This window comes from Pongo pygmaeus, chromosome X (assembly GCF_028885625.2).
Source record: "Pongo pygmaeus isolate AG05252 chromosome X, NHGRI_mPonPyg2-v2.0_pri, whole genome shotgun sequence".
NCBI lineage: Eukaryota > Metazoa > Chordata > Mammalia > Primates > Hominidae > Pongo > Pongo pygmaeus.
This window is the reverse complement of record NC_072396.2, coordinates 77,481,876-77,496,728: the sequence shown is the minus strand read 5'-3', so window position 1 is coordinate 77,496,728 and position 14,853 is coordinate 77,481,876. Positions and strand designations below refer to the sequence as shown.

The following is a 14,853-nucleotide window of genomic DNA, read 5'->3' as shown; positions in this document are numbered from 1 at the left end:
AGAAGGTGCTACCATGTGTGATGCTATTGCAAATAGTAGAGTGAGGACAGCAGTTCCCACAAATGTGGTGTGGTATATAATTTCCATCTAAAATTTTACTTGCCAAGATATAGCATTCCCCTTTGGGGGTCTATGAAGTTCCCTGGTTTTATTTTCCCAAACAGAAACCTCCAGGTTATGGGCACTTACTTTAATTACCTGGCAGAATTTGCAAGATAATTGCCCAGAACTAGCATATTGATTCACATTTTTACTTTACCCATCCCTATTCTTTTATTCCAAGCTGCAGAAGATCACCACTTGATTCACAGGAATAAGCAGGGTTAGTCTAAAACGTAGGCAAAAAGTTTAAAAACAATTATTGAGAGTAGGCTTTAATGACAAATTATGATAAGCTTTGGAGCAAAATTTTTCTCTCCAGTCCTCATTTTTGGTAAAAACTATGAATAAACTTTAGTCTTATACTTGGCCTGATTATTTGCATAAAGTGCAGCAAGAATGGTTATTTTTACATAGGCCTTTTGGATTGGCTTTGCTGAAACTGTGTTCCACAAGGAATTTCAGATAAGACTTAAAGCCAAGCCCAGCCATGGGTTGTATCCTCTAATACCTGTGAGTTGGGTGATCCTGTCCTCTTGAGGTCCCAAGATAAACTCTGAGCTTCTATACCTGTTAGAAAGTGACATTCTTTACTGACCACAGGTTAGGAACCCTGTGTGGGGACTATGCAGACAAGGTATGAGGCCAGTTCTCCCCAAGGGGCTTTTATTGGCTTTGCACGTCAAGCTTGATTCCTTAAAGGGAAACACACCCTTTCAGTCAAAGCCTTGGTAAAATAACCAGTTTTTCCAGTTGTGTCCTGTTGACAAAAATGGATTCGTATTGCACTGATGCAAACAACTATATTGCCATAAGTTAAGAGTACTCACAGATAGTTTCCAAATTCTAGAGGAACCAGGCAGAGAAAAATAAACATGCTCCAAATTTTGTTCACAGGGGTATACCTTACTCAATTATTAAAGGCCATAAATAGCTTAAAATAACTTTCCTTGACTCTGAAAATCAAAACAAGGATTAGCAATATTCCAAGCAGCAGTCAAAAAGGTTGCTTTAACTTTCTGAGTGTAGTCCACTTAGTTAACTTTTGTTTTGCTTGGTATTTGTCAACATGTCAATTCTTTGAGTCCCCTACATTCTTTATTTCAATGTTACAATCTTTAAGGCTATTAAAAACCTACATTTAACAACACCTGTTAAAGTCCCTAATATAGCTTTATTATAAACTGTCTTTCGAGAAGGAACAAAGGAAGACAACAATTGTCTGCGAATGACAAATTTCCAGGATAGTTACAGTTAAATATATGACTAAGAAAGAAGTTTACTTATCTTCGTGGTTTACAATAACTTTACCCTTAATTATGATTGATAGCATATACTTAGACATTAGAATTTTAGAAATCCCATACAATTTTGGAACATATTAGTATTTATTCACCAAAATATAACTTATAACAATATAACTTTATAACAATAAAGAAGATTGGACATCATTTTGGCAGTCTCATATGACTAAAGATGTCAAGTGATCTTGTTTACCTCTTTTCTGAATATTTCAGGGGCCCTCTGAACCATCCAGAAAGCCAGGCAGCAGTAATGACAATTTCCAGATTGCCATAAATTATTTTGTAAAAATAACTCAAAAGGCAAAAGCCTTTCATCAGCCTTTACTATGATATGAAAATTTTGTTCAAAGCAAAATTTTTCCTTGCATTAGTTTATCAATGTTAACTCCAGTTCGTTTCCATGAACCCTTATACATTATCCCGTCTAATCCTAACCAATTTGACCATGAGGTGAAATCTTTACAAACCTTTTGTAACCCTTTTACTAAAGGGCAGATTAGTGTCTTAAGACCTCCTTGCTGTGCTTCTATTTTAATGCTTAATTCATGAAAAGACCGTATAGATGCTATGGGAGAAGATGGTGTAGTGCTTCGACCATGCATTTCATTGCAAGGCAACCCAAAGCCAATTGGCTTATTTTGTAATCAGCCCATCCCTGATGGGAGTCTCATCTCCCAGTGGGGGATGGGGATGTTTCTTTATCTTCCAGGTGGCCAAGAGCATGCTTGTCTGTTTTGTAACTACTATTAGCCATCCCTTACTGTGTATTTTCTACCTAGTTATTACACACCAAAGCTCTCTCATAATGCAAAGTAATTTCTGATAACCCCCAAAACTCAAAACCGTCCGATAACACAGTGCAAAACAGAATAAAGCCTTTGATTTTGAGAGGGATCTATCTCCTTTTAATTCCCGGGGTTTCATGAGGAAAACAGGCTTTTTCTGAAAACAGGGTTTGTGGTGCCTCCTCTGTTTTTCCCCAGGAGTCCCATACTACCAGAAGTTATTTTAGGGCTTTTTATGCATGCATTAAGAGGGATAAGACAAAAAACGGAGAAAAATAATTCAGTCAACTGAGAAGAAAAGAGCCCTTTTCCAGAAAAGCAAGATTCAAGAAGAGAAAAAGCATAAAGGCCTTTAAATATACCTATAACTTGAATATTTACTTCTAATTAAGCTGAGCACTCTTTAAGAAAATCCTTTTAAATCCCTTGTTACTTGACTTTAGCCACACCAAGCAGTTAAGATTTTCGGCTTTTGAACTTTACAGAAAGTACCCTTATAGGTGAAACCAACGAGCCTTAATTAGGTTATGATTTAATTACGAGTGTACAAGGTATTTTTAAAGGAGTGATAGACAGCTTTTGAAACTGTCATTGCAAAACTGTCACTGAGACAGTGAAAGAGATCCCACCCAAACAACTCCATTTTGTTTCCAGGTTTCCAGCCCTCAAGCTGTCCTTGCCCATCTCTGGGCGTAGGCTAAACCAACTTTGGGAGGAGCCTGGTTTACAGTCTATAGTCTAAAACAAAGACGATAACAGCGGCTTCCCAAGATATATTTCCCTCTTGCCTGGGGACCAGACCAAGAAACTAACCACATGATTAGAAACCATGGCCCAGGAGCTGGAGGCCACAAGATTTTGACCCTCAGTACTTAAGATATTTTGTAAACCCTGCCCTTGATGGATCAGCTGGCACCACCCAGATTGACAAACTGGCTTATTTGATTTAGCACAAAAAGACAGCCACCATTGTAAAATGGCAGAGACTAAAACAAAGTATTGCCATGCAGTTACAGATGACATTCCCAAAGACATGAAACAAGATGGAGGCCTGTAGCCGACTTTGCCACCGACTGCTTTGCTGGACTGGCTTGAACAGCAGGCTTGTGGGGTCCTAGGCCTGCATCCTAACCTAAGATTCCCTTTCTTTGACAGAACCATATAGAAAGACATGCAAAGCACACAAGATTGTCTACAGCTTAAGACCAGCCTTACAAATCCTTTTTCATTAATTATACATTTACAGAGAACATCAACAGTGATCCTTATTATCCCTTTTACCGGTTTGCACAGGGAGAGAGAAGTCAAAAGCCCAACTGGTAAGAAATGTTTACCCTTTTGCCGGCACATCAGGCTTCTGGGTCCGCTTTCCCCTAGCTCAACTCTATGCCAAGCATTTTAAGATTTGGCAAATTAACTTTTCCTAGGTTGGAAGAACATTATAAAAGAGATCAAAGCCATTTTAAACCACAAAAGAAGGAAAAACACCTTAGAAAGGAGTTTCAATTAGGGTTGTTAAGAAGTAATACCTCTCTTCCTATTGGGAATGGTGTTTCCCCCATTTCTTTGCCTTCCCTATTTTTCTCTTTTCCCTTCTGGCCCACTATAGGAGACATATTGCTCATCTCCAAAATTTTCTGCTTGCAGAGCTGCCTGTTTTAGCAGCAGTGAGGGTTTGACTTAGCAGCAACATAACATCCCTCCATATGAGGTCAAATACATGAGTTAAATTTTGGAAAGCTTCTATATACGGTCATCAGAAAATCAGCCTCAGTTTCCCTTTACTTGCCTAAGGTCATTAAAGGGGCCCAAAATAAGAGGGACCATCAGATGATTTCCTTGAAAGTTACTTTTTTAATTTTGGGGAACTAGTTTCCCTGGGCCTTCCCGATATGGTTTCTAAAAGAGCTGGGTTGATCTTGCAACATTTGCAAAGGTCTAGTAAAAAGACCATACCCTTGTGCAAAAGAAAATAAGCCACTTTTTCTTCAAAGTTTCAAGGTCGAAGGAGTTCCAGTGCTTCAACATACACTCCATGGGAGTGCACGTTGAAGATGATCTGTTACCCATCTAGAAAAAGAAGTGAGAGTATAAAAGCGTCCTTTTAGTCTCCTTCCTTTCGGTGTGTAATCCAGGGTGGAGATGAAAACAATAGAGGGCGTCCCCCCAACTATTTTCTCTCTGTTGCTCCTGGATTCCCGGCACCCGCTTAAATGTGCCGCCCATGACTGCAGGTGTGACCCTCCAAGCCATGGCACCAGAGGAACTGAGTTCCTTAGTCATGCTGTCCCCAAGCAATCAGTTCTCTGCCTTTTATTTCCCTTTGACCTTTTAGACTTGCATGGCCTGTGTGCCTTCCAAAACACGGATTTTAAGAAAAACCATGTAATTGGGCAAGGCCCCTTTAAAGGAGGGGGAGTGCTAGATTGAACTGTGTATTCTGCTATTATAGCCCATGCTAAAGCATTTACTCGTAGAAGAATGGTTCTGGTTAACTTCCGGACTCAAAAATCCCCTTACTAATTCAGTACTGTCTTAATAGGAGACAAAATCAATGCCTTAAAGGAACATAGGAGCCAAATGGCCGTTTTCCTGCTAGTGGGGACAATATCGAGACTAAAATTGGGCTAGGGAAGACATCTTACTCCTAACTGTTAAAAGCAAAAACTTCCCGTTCCCAAAAGAGGCCTAGAGCCTGATTTCTACTAGGCGACTTAGAAATACCATGTGCTTGCCAGAGAAAACAGAGAAAGAAACATTTATTGAGTTACTACCTGCCGTGATTCACGATCTTTTCTAACAGACCTGTTTTCCCTAAACTGTAAAGATTCCCGCACATTAAACACACAGAGAGAGGGTAAGAGACCACCAATAGAAAGTTTGGTGACAGGGTAGCTGGAAGAGAGCCTTGAGATTAAAGGACAGATTTGAAGTTGAAATCCGCTCCATCCTCACCAGTCTGATGATTGAATTTTCCTTTTCCGGCCCATGCACCAAAATGGTATGGCTCTGATGAGTTGAGGAACACCAGGGTTCTTGTTCCTCAGGCCGGTTTAGATAAAACAACACGGACACACGTGGAGTGGTTTTGAGTGGAGAGTTTAATAGGCAAGAAGGAAGAGAGAAGACAGAAGGAAGAAGCTCCCCCTTACAGAGACAGAGGGGGGGGGTACCAAAGCTGAAAGAGGAGGTCCCCCAACTTCCTGTTTTTATTAGCCTGGAACTTGATAGTAATGACATTAACTGAAAGTAGGACATAAACTATATATTTTAGTTTAATATGTAAAAGGATCTTCTGCATCACTAAAGAAGAAAAGTGTCTTGCTGTGAATGAGATTAGGAAACAAATTTGGGAAATACCATTGTTCCTTTTTTGTGGAGAAAGGTACCTTGCCCAAAAAAAAAAAAAGTCTTGCTTTGCTAGGTAAATGCACCGTTTTGCCTAAAAACCAGTGTAACATTTTATTCTAAGTCAAAAGTAATTACTGAGCTGTGGTTTTGTGTTCTGTATGTGTAATCTCATTTATTGACAGTTCTAACCTAGTAATGAAAGTGCAACAGGAGAATTATAACCAGAAACATCTAACTGTTATATTATAAATACATTACTATTTAACTGTAATTGTGAAAATGCATTTTGAAAGTTGGAAAAAAAGAAACGTTGCCTCTATGGTTTGGCAACTTAATGCCGAAAAGTAGACAGTGTCTTGCGGGTCATAGATCATGGGACTCAACATAAAGTCATACAGCTAAGACTTGTTACAGCAACATAATAAGCATATATAGCCTTTCTAAGGTTAGCATAAGGGAAAAAGAGAAGGTAGAGTCTGGAGGAACCAGTGTGCAGGCCTCCTTATGCTCTCTCCCTCCCATGAGTGATCATACAGAGCGCATTCTTGTAGCAATAAAAATTTGGCAACACGTATGCCATGTTTCTGCTGGAGAAGCCCATTAGAGACTCGGCACCCAAAGTTTCTATTGTAGGTTGGTCCTGTAGGCACTTTCTGCTTTGCATGTACCAGAATTCCAGATTCTCAGAAGGAAAGCAGGTATTCAACATGACCCACTTTTATTTGCACAAACAATCTAGTAAAAGGCCAACCTTGGCAGCAGGTCTTCCTAAGGATACTAGTCTCAGTCTGTGCACATAAGCTGAATGTGTAAAATAGTTAAATACTGGACCCTTCTGTAACTGATCACATGCAAACTGCTTAAGGGCAGAAGTGGGCCAGTTTAATAAGAGTGAGTTTAAATACATGATTCCTGTTGTATTTGGGGCATGCTAAAAATATTGGCAGTCCTTTAGATTAAGTTAAAGACAATAACCTAAGCTTACAGGATTTTAAACAAAATCTTTGATATATTGGCTGTTTTTGTTTGCTTCCTTTTGCTCTCATACTATGCATAGAGTTACCTGAAAGAATTGTGTTAATTAAAAAATTTGGATGTCATTCCTTCCCCACAGTTTACTTGGAAATTGGCGTTCAAATATTTGGAAGGAGCCATTCTTTTTTTTTTTTTTTTTTTTTTGAGACGGAGTCTCGCTCTGTCGCCCGGGCTGGAGTGCAGTGGCGTGATCTCGGCTCACTGCAGGCTCCGCCTCCTGGGTTCACGCCATTCTCCTGCCTCAGCCTCCCGAGTACCTGGTATTACAGGCACCATGCTCAGCTAATTATTTTGTATTTTTAGTAGAGATGGGGTTTCACCGTGTTAGCCAGGATGGTCTCGATCTCCTGACCTTGTGATCCACCTGCCTCGGCCTCCCAAAGTGCTGGGATTACAGGCGTGAGCCACCACGCCCGGCCCGGAACCATTCTTTAAGAAAGAAGTACAAGGGAATATTAGATTTTTATTGTGTGGTTTCACATCAGTGTAATTAGAATATAGGAAGTTTGTTTAAAATAATAGGCCTTTTCATTTGACGAGATTTAAAAACACAGATTGGCTGTGGTATCTGGGCATAATTTGATATAGATAATAGTATCTTCCTCCATATTGAAAATTGAGGTAAGTTTTATAACCTCTTTGATGCATTTTCCTAGTAGAGTTAAAAATGTTGAAGTGTAGCCACCAAAATGTTCATGTTGGTTATCCTTTTTTTTTCCTTAATGAAAATGTACTACTTTGGTGGAAAAAAGTTAATAATTTTGTTAGTTGGTAGGTGAATAATGAGTCATAGAGACTGTTCTGACACCAATTGTCTGACACCAACTGGGTATCCTGCAATTCATTTCAATTCTGACACTAATTACCCAGAGTTAACACTAACTAGCAGGCACACAAAGTGTTCACCCACCAGGAAGCTCCTTGAGCTTTGAGTTTCCAGAGTTTTATTGGCCACATGATTAACTTCCTTCTCCAGCTCCTCTTTACTCTCTCAATATCTGGGGGTGTGGCTAAAAGTTGCCACCCTCTAGTCATATGCTTGGTCTGTCTGGCATGGCCAGCTCGTCCTTTGAAACTATGAGGGCCTACCTTGAGTCACCCCTAAGTATAAACTCAGGTATAGTCCAAAGGGGCTCCTTATGAATAACAAAGACATTTCCATTAATCAGGAAATTCCAAGCCTCTCTGAAGCTCTGTACCAGGAACAGGAGACAAAGACTAGATTTATTCTTCATTATATGACGATACATTTTTATATTTTGCCTGTGGTTTTAGTAAAGTTTTTGTTGTGAAGAACACAAATACTAGATCAAACGAGGGGGCTGTAATTAGCAAGGCTGCAAGGGATTGTGAGCAGTAAGGGAGATAGGGATTTTACTGGAAATCCACCAAAGGAACTGGTATGTAGCTATGCCTCTCAGTAAGGGGAACTAGAAAGCTATTAGGAAATCGAGGCATCTGGAGAAAATATGTGTGTGCGCCCGCCAACGTGTTCATGTTTGCATGTTCATGTTTGCGCTGCATTTTTGCTTTGTCATCATCTTGCCTCAGGTTGTTTTGCTCTCTTGTTTGACTTTCTATGCCCTTCTCTACCCTAGGGCTTCTACTTACTCGGTTTCTGCTTTCACAGGACTCCTTAGAGCTTAAGTTCTAGTTTATATGTGGCTATGCATATTGAAAACTTGGGTTCTTTTGTTGGAGACAGGATTGTACAGGCTGTTGCACAGGCTGTATTGCGGTGGTATGATCATAGCTCACTGCAACCTTGAACTCCTGGGTTCAAGTGATCCTCCTGCCTCAGCCTCCCACCACCCCCTGCTAATTTTTTTTGTTGTTGTTGTTAGAGAATGGGGTCTGGCTATGTTGCCCAGGTTGGTCTTGACCTAAGGGCCTCAAGTGATCCTCCCACCTCAGCCTCCTAAAGCACTGTGAATACAGGCATGAGCTTGAGTTCTTATTAACTGTCATCCTGACTGGCTCTTTCCTAGCTAGGCTAGTCAGCTGGGCTGAGGAGTCAAGGGAGGACAGGCTTATTACTATGGAAAGCACTTCCAAAACATTAAAATGTTTCTCTTTAAAGAGTGTTTATCAATGCTCAAACCTGAACCAGAAAAAGAAAAAAGAAAAAAAAATGGAAAAGAGTGCTTAAAATATTAAGGATATTAAGCATGTCAATCCTTTTCTTATTCCTAATACCAAAAGAAGAATTCCTAAGATAAAAGATTGATAAGTGTCATGACATGAAATTTAATTGAGTTTAACGTATTTAAGTAAATATTTGACTTTTGATTTTGTAAGGTCAGCCGGGAGAAAGGACAAGAGAGCAAGACCCAAGTTCAGACAAGCTTTTATTAAACCCGCTGGCTGCTTTATCACAGACAAAGGAGGCAGCAGCAGCCAGCTTACAGAATGAGGGGTTTATATTGGGGAGGGAGTTTGAGGGAGTTCTTTGGTATGGCCGCATCCCGGGGTTGTTTGCTGGTTAATTCTGCCACATTATCACCTTGTGACGTTTATGGTACCGGAGGTTGTAGGTAAAGTTTGTTTATGCTTCCCACGACCTCCCCCTGTGCAGTCCCGATGGTTTGTAATTGGGGTTTGCTTTGTAGCAGTGAGGCCTGATAGGTAGTCTGCTGGCTTCACTGCGGCGCCTAGATAAGGGCTTAGAAATGTAAAGAGGCTTGGGGCAGCATGGAGGGGAGTTGCAGAGTGGGGAGGGGCGGGTAGCACCAAGAAGCTTCTTGGGGCAGTTTGTACCTAACAGATTTATTTTTAGAAAGGAATTCTGAACTCTGAGACTAAATCAGTATATTTGTGTATATTTTTTTCATATTCTTCCAAAGTCTTTTATTTCTTAATTAACCTGATATTTAAGTGAAAAGGGTTTACTCTTTTCTCTTTCCTAGTTAATTACATATTCCATTTGTTAATGAAACTATCCTTTGCTCACTGCATTGTAAACACATCTTTATCTTTCTTTCTTCAAACATAGAAGCCATAAAATAAGATTCATAAATGCAGCTACATAAAAAATATTTTTAAATATTTAAATATTAATATTAATTTTTTTTAAATAAAATATTTTGTGTCAAAATGCTCTAAATGAAGTCAAAAGAGAAACAAGAAACTGGAAAAAATATTTGCAACACATATTAAGTGCTATCTCCATTAATATATAAAAAGCTTCTAAAAAAATAAGGAAAATTAAAAGACCCTAGTTAAAAATGAGCAATGGTCATGAACAGATAGTTTCCAGGAAAACCAATGGCACTTTAATATATAAAAGCATGCTTAAGTCATTTATAGGAGAAATGTGAAAAGCTACAGAAAGTTAATATTTGAGAACTTTGTTGGCAGGACTGTGGGAAAACTGGCACTTACAGAATGCTGGAATGCAAAATAATGTAATACTTATGAAGGATACTTTGGAGATATTTATCAAAGTAACAGTTGCCCTGGGGAATCTCCCTGGGCTCTGGTGGGTGGTGGCTGTGGGGCTGCAGTTAGCGCGTCCAGGCCCTGTGGCTTGTTGGGCATGAGGCAGCATTCGTACACTTTCCAGGGTGGCTTTTCTTGCTCAGTTTCTGGAAAGGAAGAGGAAACGCTGCAGCTTCCACAGTACTTTTGCTTAAGACAAAGCCAGGGATCTGGAATTTCAAAAGAGCTGGGGATAGGTTTGAGCTGGCCCTACCCAGCACTCCATTTGACCTCCAAAGCAGGCTGTTTCCTGCTGCTGGCTGAGTAGAGGCGGCCTTCCTGGAGGGAAGGGAGAAAAAAAAATTAAAGTCGCCTTTATTTGATCCAGTGAATCCTCTTCTAAGAATTATCCTACATAGCTGAAAAAGTGAAACAAGTTGTATATGTAACATTGAAGAATATTTTGTAATAGCAAAAGGTTGGAAACGATCCAGGGGCTCATCAATAAAGGACTGGATAAACTGGTAGATTCTCACAGTGGAATACTAGAATGCTTTAGAAATGAATGAGGTGGCAGTCTATGCAGTAGTAGAAAATTTGAAGGATATATTAAGTGAACAAAGGCATATAAAGATAATACATATAATGAGTTTTCTTTTGTGGAAGAAAATGGGTGAAACATGTATGTTTACTTATATTTTTTAAACATATAGCACTGAGATATGAAAGCAGTTACCTCTAGGTGCTAGGAGAATGGGGCAGGTGTATCCAGAGTGAGAACAGAAATTTTCTATATACAATGTTTGGAAGATTCAGGTGATTTGTTTTTCCTTTTGTGTGTGGTAAAATATATATAGCATAAAATTTACCATTTTAATCATTTATAAGTTGCAGTCCAGTGGCACTTCTTTTTTTTCTTTTTCTTTTTTTTTGAGACAGTCTCACTGTGTTGCCCAGGCTGGAGTGCAGTGGCGAGATCATGGCTCACTGCAATCTCGACCTCCCGGGCTCAAGCAATCCTTCCACTCCTTCCACCTCAGCCTCCTGAGTAGCACGTGCCACCACGCCTGGCTAATTTTATTTTTTTGAGACAGGGTGTCCTTTTGTCACCCAGGTTGGAGTGCAGTGGCACTATCTTGGCTGGCTGCAACCTCCACCTCCTGGCCTCAAGTGATCCTCCCACCTCAGCCTCCTGAGTAGCTGGGACTATAGGCGCAGGCCACCATTCTCCACTAATTTTTTAATTTTTTGTAGAGATGAGATTATAAGTTGTTTTAAAAAAAGTAATATGTGCAAATGGGAAATAGTACAAAATTCAATTTGTACTAAAGTAGTTTTAGTTAAAAGTCTTCTTTCTGCTTTTAGATTCCCAGTTCTCAATCTTCCTTCCTCCTTAACAGATACAAGCAACCTTCAACCTTCCAGAGATGGTCTCTGCATATGAAAGACAATGGCCTTATTATGAAGTTGGCATATTTATAGCTTGATAAAAACTGAAAAATCTGTAGCCTATTTTTAGTAGTGATATATAAGGAAATAACGTAAATAAAAATTTGGCAACAAGAATCCAGGAGCAAATTTATGATCAATACACAATTGGGCAAGTGGTGTTCATACCAACCATGCAAAAATGGTTCAATTTTAGGAAATCTTTGAATATAGCTTTTAGCAGGTCAGAGGAAATCAAGTACTTTCATGATTTAGTTATTTTTAAGTTATTGATCATTTTGGATTTTACTTTGAGGTTGGTAGCCATATAATGATTTCACATTTTATTTTAAATGGCTAGCTGTTGTCCCAATACTATTTATTGAAAAATCTACATTTTGCTCACTCTTTTTTTTTTTTTTTATTTTAAGAGACAGGGTTTTGCCATGTTGCCCAGGCTAGATTTGAACTCCTGGGCTCAAGTGATTCTCTCGACCCAGCCTCCTGAGTATCTGAGACTGCAGGCAAGTACCCCTGTGCCTGCTCACTCACTTAACGTTCTACACATCAAATACTAAATTCTCATCTATTTGACTTCTGGACTCACTGGTTCGTGTCATTGACTGTCTTTTCCTGTGATAGCATAGAATTATTTTGATTGTGGAAGTACTATAAATGTTGCTATTTATTGTGCCTCTTGCTGCCTATCTATATTTAGACTCATTTATGTGATGCCATTCTGTATACTCTAAATTTTTTGGTTCTATTTTAATAATGTTTGAGTCAATGACTTTTCATGACTCTTGACTTTCCTACTTCAACAGTTTACTAGTCTCCGTCTTGAATGTTTTTATTAATCTATTTTGTGTTAATTCTACCCAGGTTTTTTGTTTTTCCTTGCTGCTATTATATATATTTCTGCTAGATGTCACATGGTATAAATGCCTATATGGACTTTTGTAACAGAAAATTTACTTACTAGAATTAATGTAGGGGGCTTTTTAATAAGAGTGCATGTAACATAGTAACAGTAGCAGAGCTATATCAGAAACAGTTCTGATAATATTTCATGATCTATAGTTTGTTGCATGCCCATTGCTTCATACTGCTTGTGTTCTTGGTTGAGTCATAAGTAATTTTTATGGGGTGTGTCATGACTGTCATATTCATAGAAACTTGTCTGCCTTGCCCCATGGTCTTTGCATGGCTTAAACAGGACCGCTTTTCATACACAAGTCATTCAATTTTATGTTTTTAATAGCATCAATTTTAGTGTTTAACATGTGACTCTGGACTATGCATCAGAATACTTGACTGTTAGTGTGAAATGAAAATTCATGGATATCATAATTTATGTGACATAATTTAACATTTCTTTATTAATAAGACTTTAGATTGTCCCTTTCACAAAAAAATGGTGCAGTTAAAACTTAATCCTTGTGTCTTTTTGTGAGTAGTTCTATGATTTCTATATGATGACATCCTTGAAAAAGTTGGTAAAAATAAGAATAGTTCTTATTTACTAAAGTTCTTCTCAAATTGCTCTTCCAAAACATTTTAGTTTATACTGCAGTGTTAACCATTTTACACTTGCTTAAGTAATTTTCTTCAAATACACACGAGTCCAGGCTATTTAACCTGTATTTTACCGCTATAGCACAAAACAGGTTTTCCAAAATTGTCCTTGCACACCTGGAATTTTACAAGGATATTATAAACTTGGTTCAGTTTGACTTACTGAATTTGTAGTAAGTATGGTTTAGCACATAGAAAATTCAAAATATGTGTTAATCTGTTTATAGGGTAAATTTTTATGAGGGTGGATGTCATCCTGTTTTTTTTTTTTTTTTAATAAATGTTTTGTTTCAGAATATTTTTTATTTACAGAAAAGTACAGAGAGTTCCCAAATGCTCCACACCCAGTTTTCCCTATTGTTAATATCTTGAATTAGTATAGTACATTTGTCTCCTTCTCCTTTTTGCCCTTGGTAACCTCTAATCTACTTTCAGTCTCTGAATTTGCCTATTCCAAATATTTTGTATAAGTGGAATCATACAATATTTGTCCTTTTGCTTCTGGCATATTTCACTTAGCACAATGCCTTCAAGGTTCATCCATGTTATAGCATATGCCAGAACTTTATTCTTTTTTATAGCTGAATAATATTTCATTGTGTGTATATGCCACATTTTGTTTGTCATTCATTTTGTTTATGTACCATGTTTTGTTTATATACCACATCTATTAGTATGTATTTGTTTAGATACACAATTTGCTTATATACCACATTTTGTTTTTCTGCTATCTAATGGATTATGCTGCTCTGGAACATTCATGTGATGCTTTTGTTAATTGCTTACACATTTTATTAAGCTAATGAGCTTGGTCATGGTAACATATAAAATCAAGAATCGTTTAACTTTTGCAATAAAAATCTTGACGTTGACTCTGAAGTATTAAGATGCAACTTCAATGTACTGGGATTATGAGGCAGCCATAGCGATATTACCACAGGCTTTCCAAAAATTAACACAAATATTTTCTATTCTAGATGTGATATCTTTGGCATCACTATTCATTCTTTTCCTCCTTGATTAAAGTGAAACAATTACATTAAAATAGTTTTATGATTTAAAAATTATTCTTTTTTTAAGCTATTATTTTTAATGTAGGTCAGTATGTTATGTAAATTGATGTCCACTACCTGAACATCTGATGCTTTCTCTTTTATTCCTTGGTATTTCCTCCATATTCTCTGAGGGCCTTCAGTCAATTTTTTAAAGGAAGTAATAAGTTCAAATATATATCTATGACTTAGGGTTACAAAGAATATTTTCTTTTCCTCCAGTATACTTTGTATTAAAAAAATTATAAAAGGCCATAGGTATTCATTTTCAAATATCTGGAAAAAAAAAGGCATGGCACAATTAAAACATGCAGAACTAACTTAGATTATTGCTATATTTCTTTCTTTCTAGTGTGTACGGATATTGATGACATTTTTAGGTGGCTCTTAACAAGAACATTTTCCTCTCTTTAGATGTGAATGCATAGAAATCTTTCATTTGGACCAGGATCGTTTTAAAACATTTCTTTTATTTTTTGATTAAATTTTTTCCTTTTAAATATTAGGACTTAGTTTTTTATTAAATTTGAACATAAAATATTTAACATACTTACGGATACATTTTTGTGGGCATATTTCTCTGACAATTTCTCTTATTACAAACCAAACTTGTTAGTGACCTGATTTTTTGTGTGTGTGTGTGTGTGTGTGCGTGCGCACGTGTTTTGCATTTCTATCCTTTGTTTTCTAGTTTCATCCCTATGCTAGGACATGGCTGTGTTCATTTCTCTTTCACCAGATGATTTTAATGACTGTAAGGTTATTCTATGTTTTTAATCTGCTTTTGCAGTACTTTTCCATCAAAAA

At 37.8% G+C, this 14,853-nt stretch overlaps 1 long non-coding RNA gene across 1 annotated transcript in view; it reads left to right on the top strand.

Annotated features, from left to right (window-relative positions):
* LOC129023953 (uncharacterized) overlaps positions 1-14,853 on the top strand; it is a 48,210-nt gene extending 33,357 nt beyond the window's left edge. The window contains exon 5 of the long non-coding RNA XR_010125336.1: positions 1-14,853. This exon is cut by the window's left edge and continues 15,196 nt beyond it. This is a non-coding gene — a long non-coding RNA (uncharacterized LOC129023953).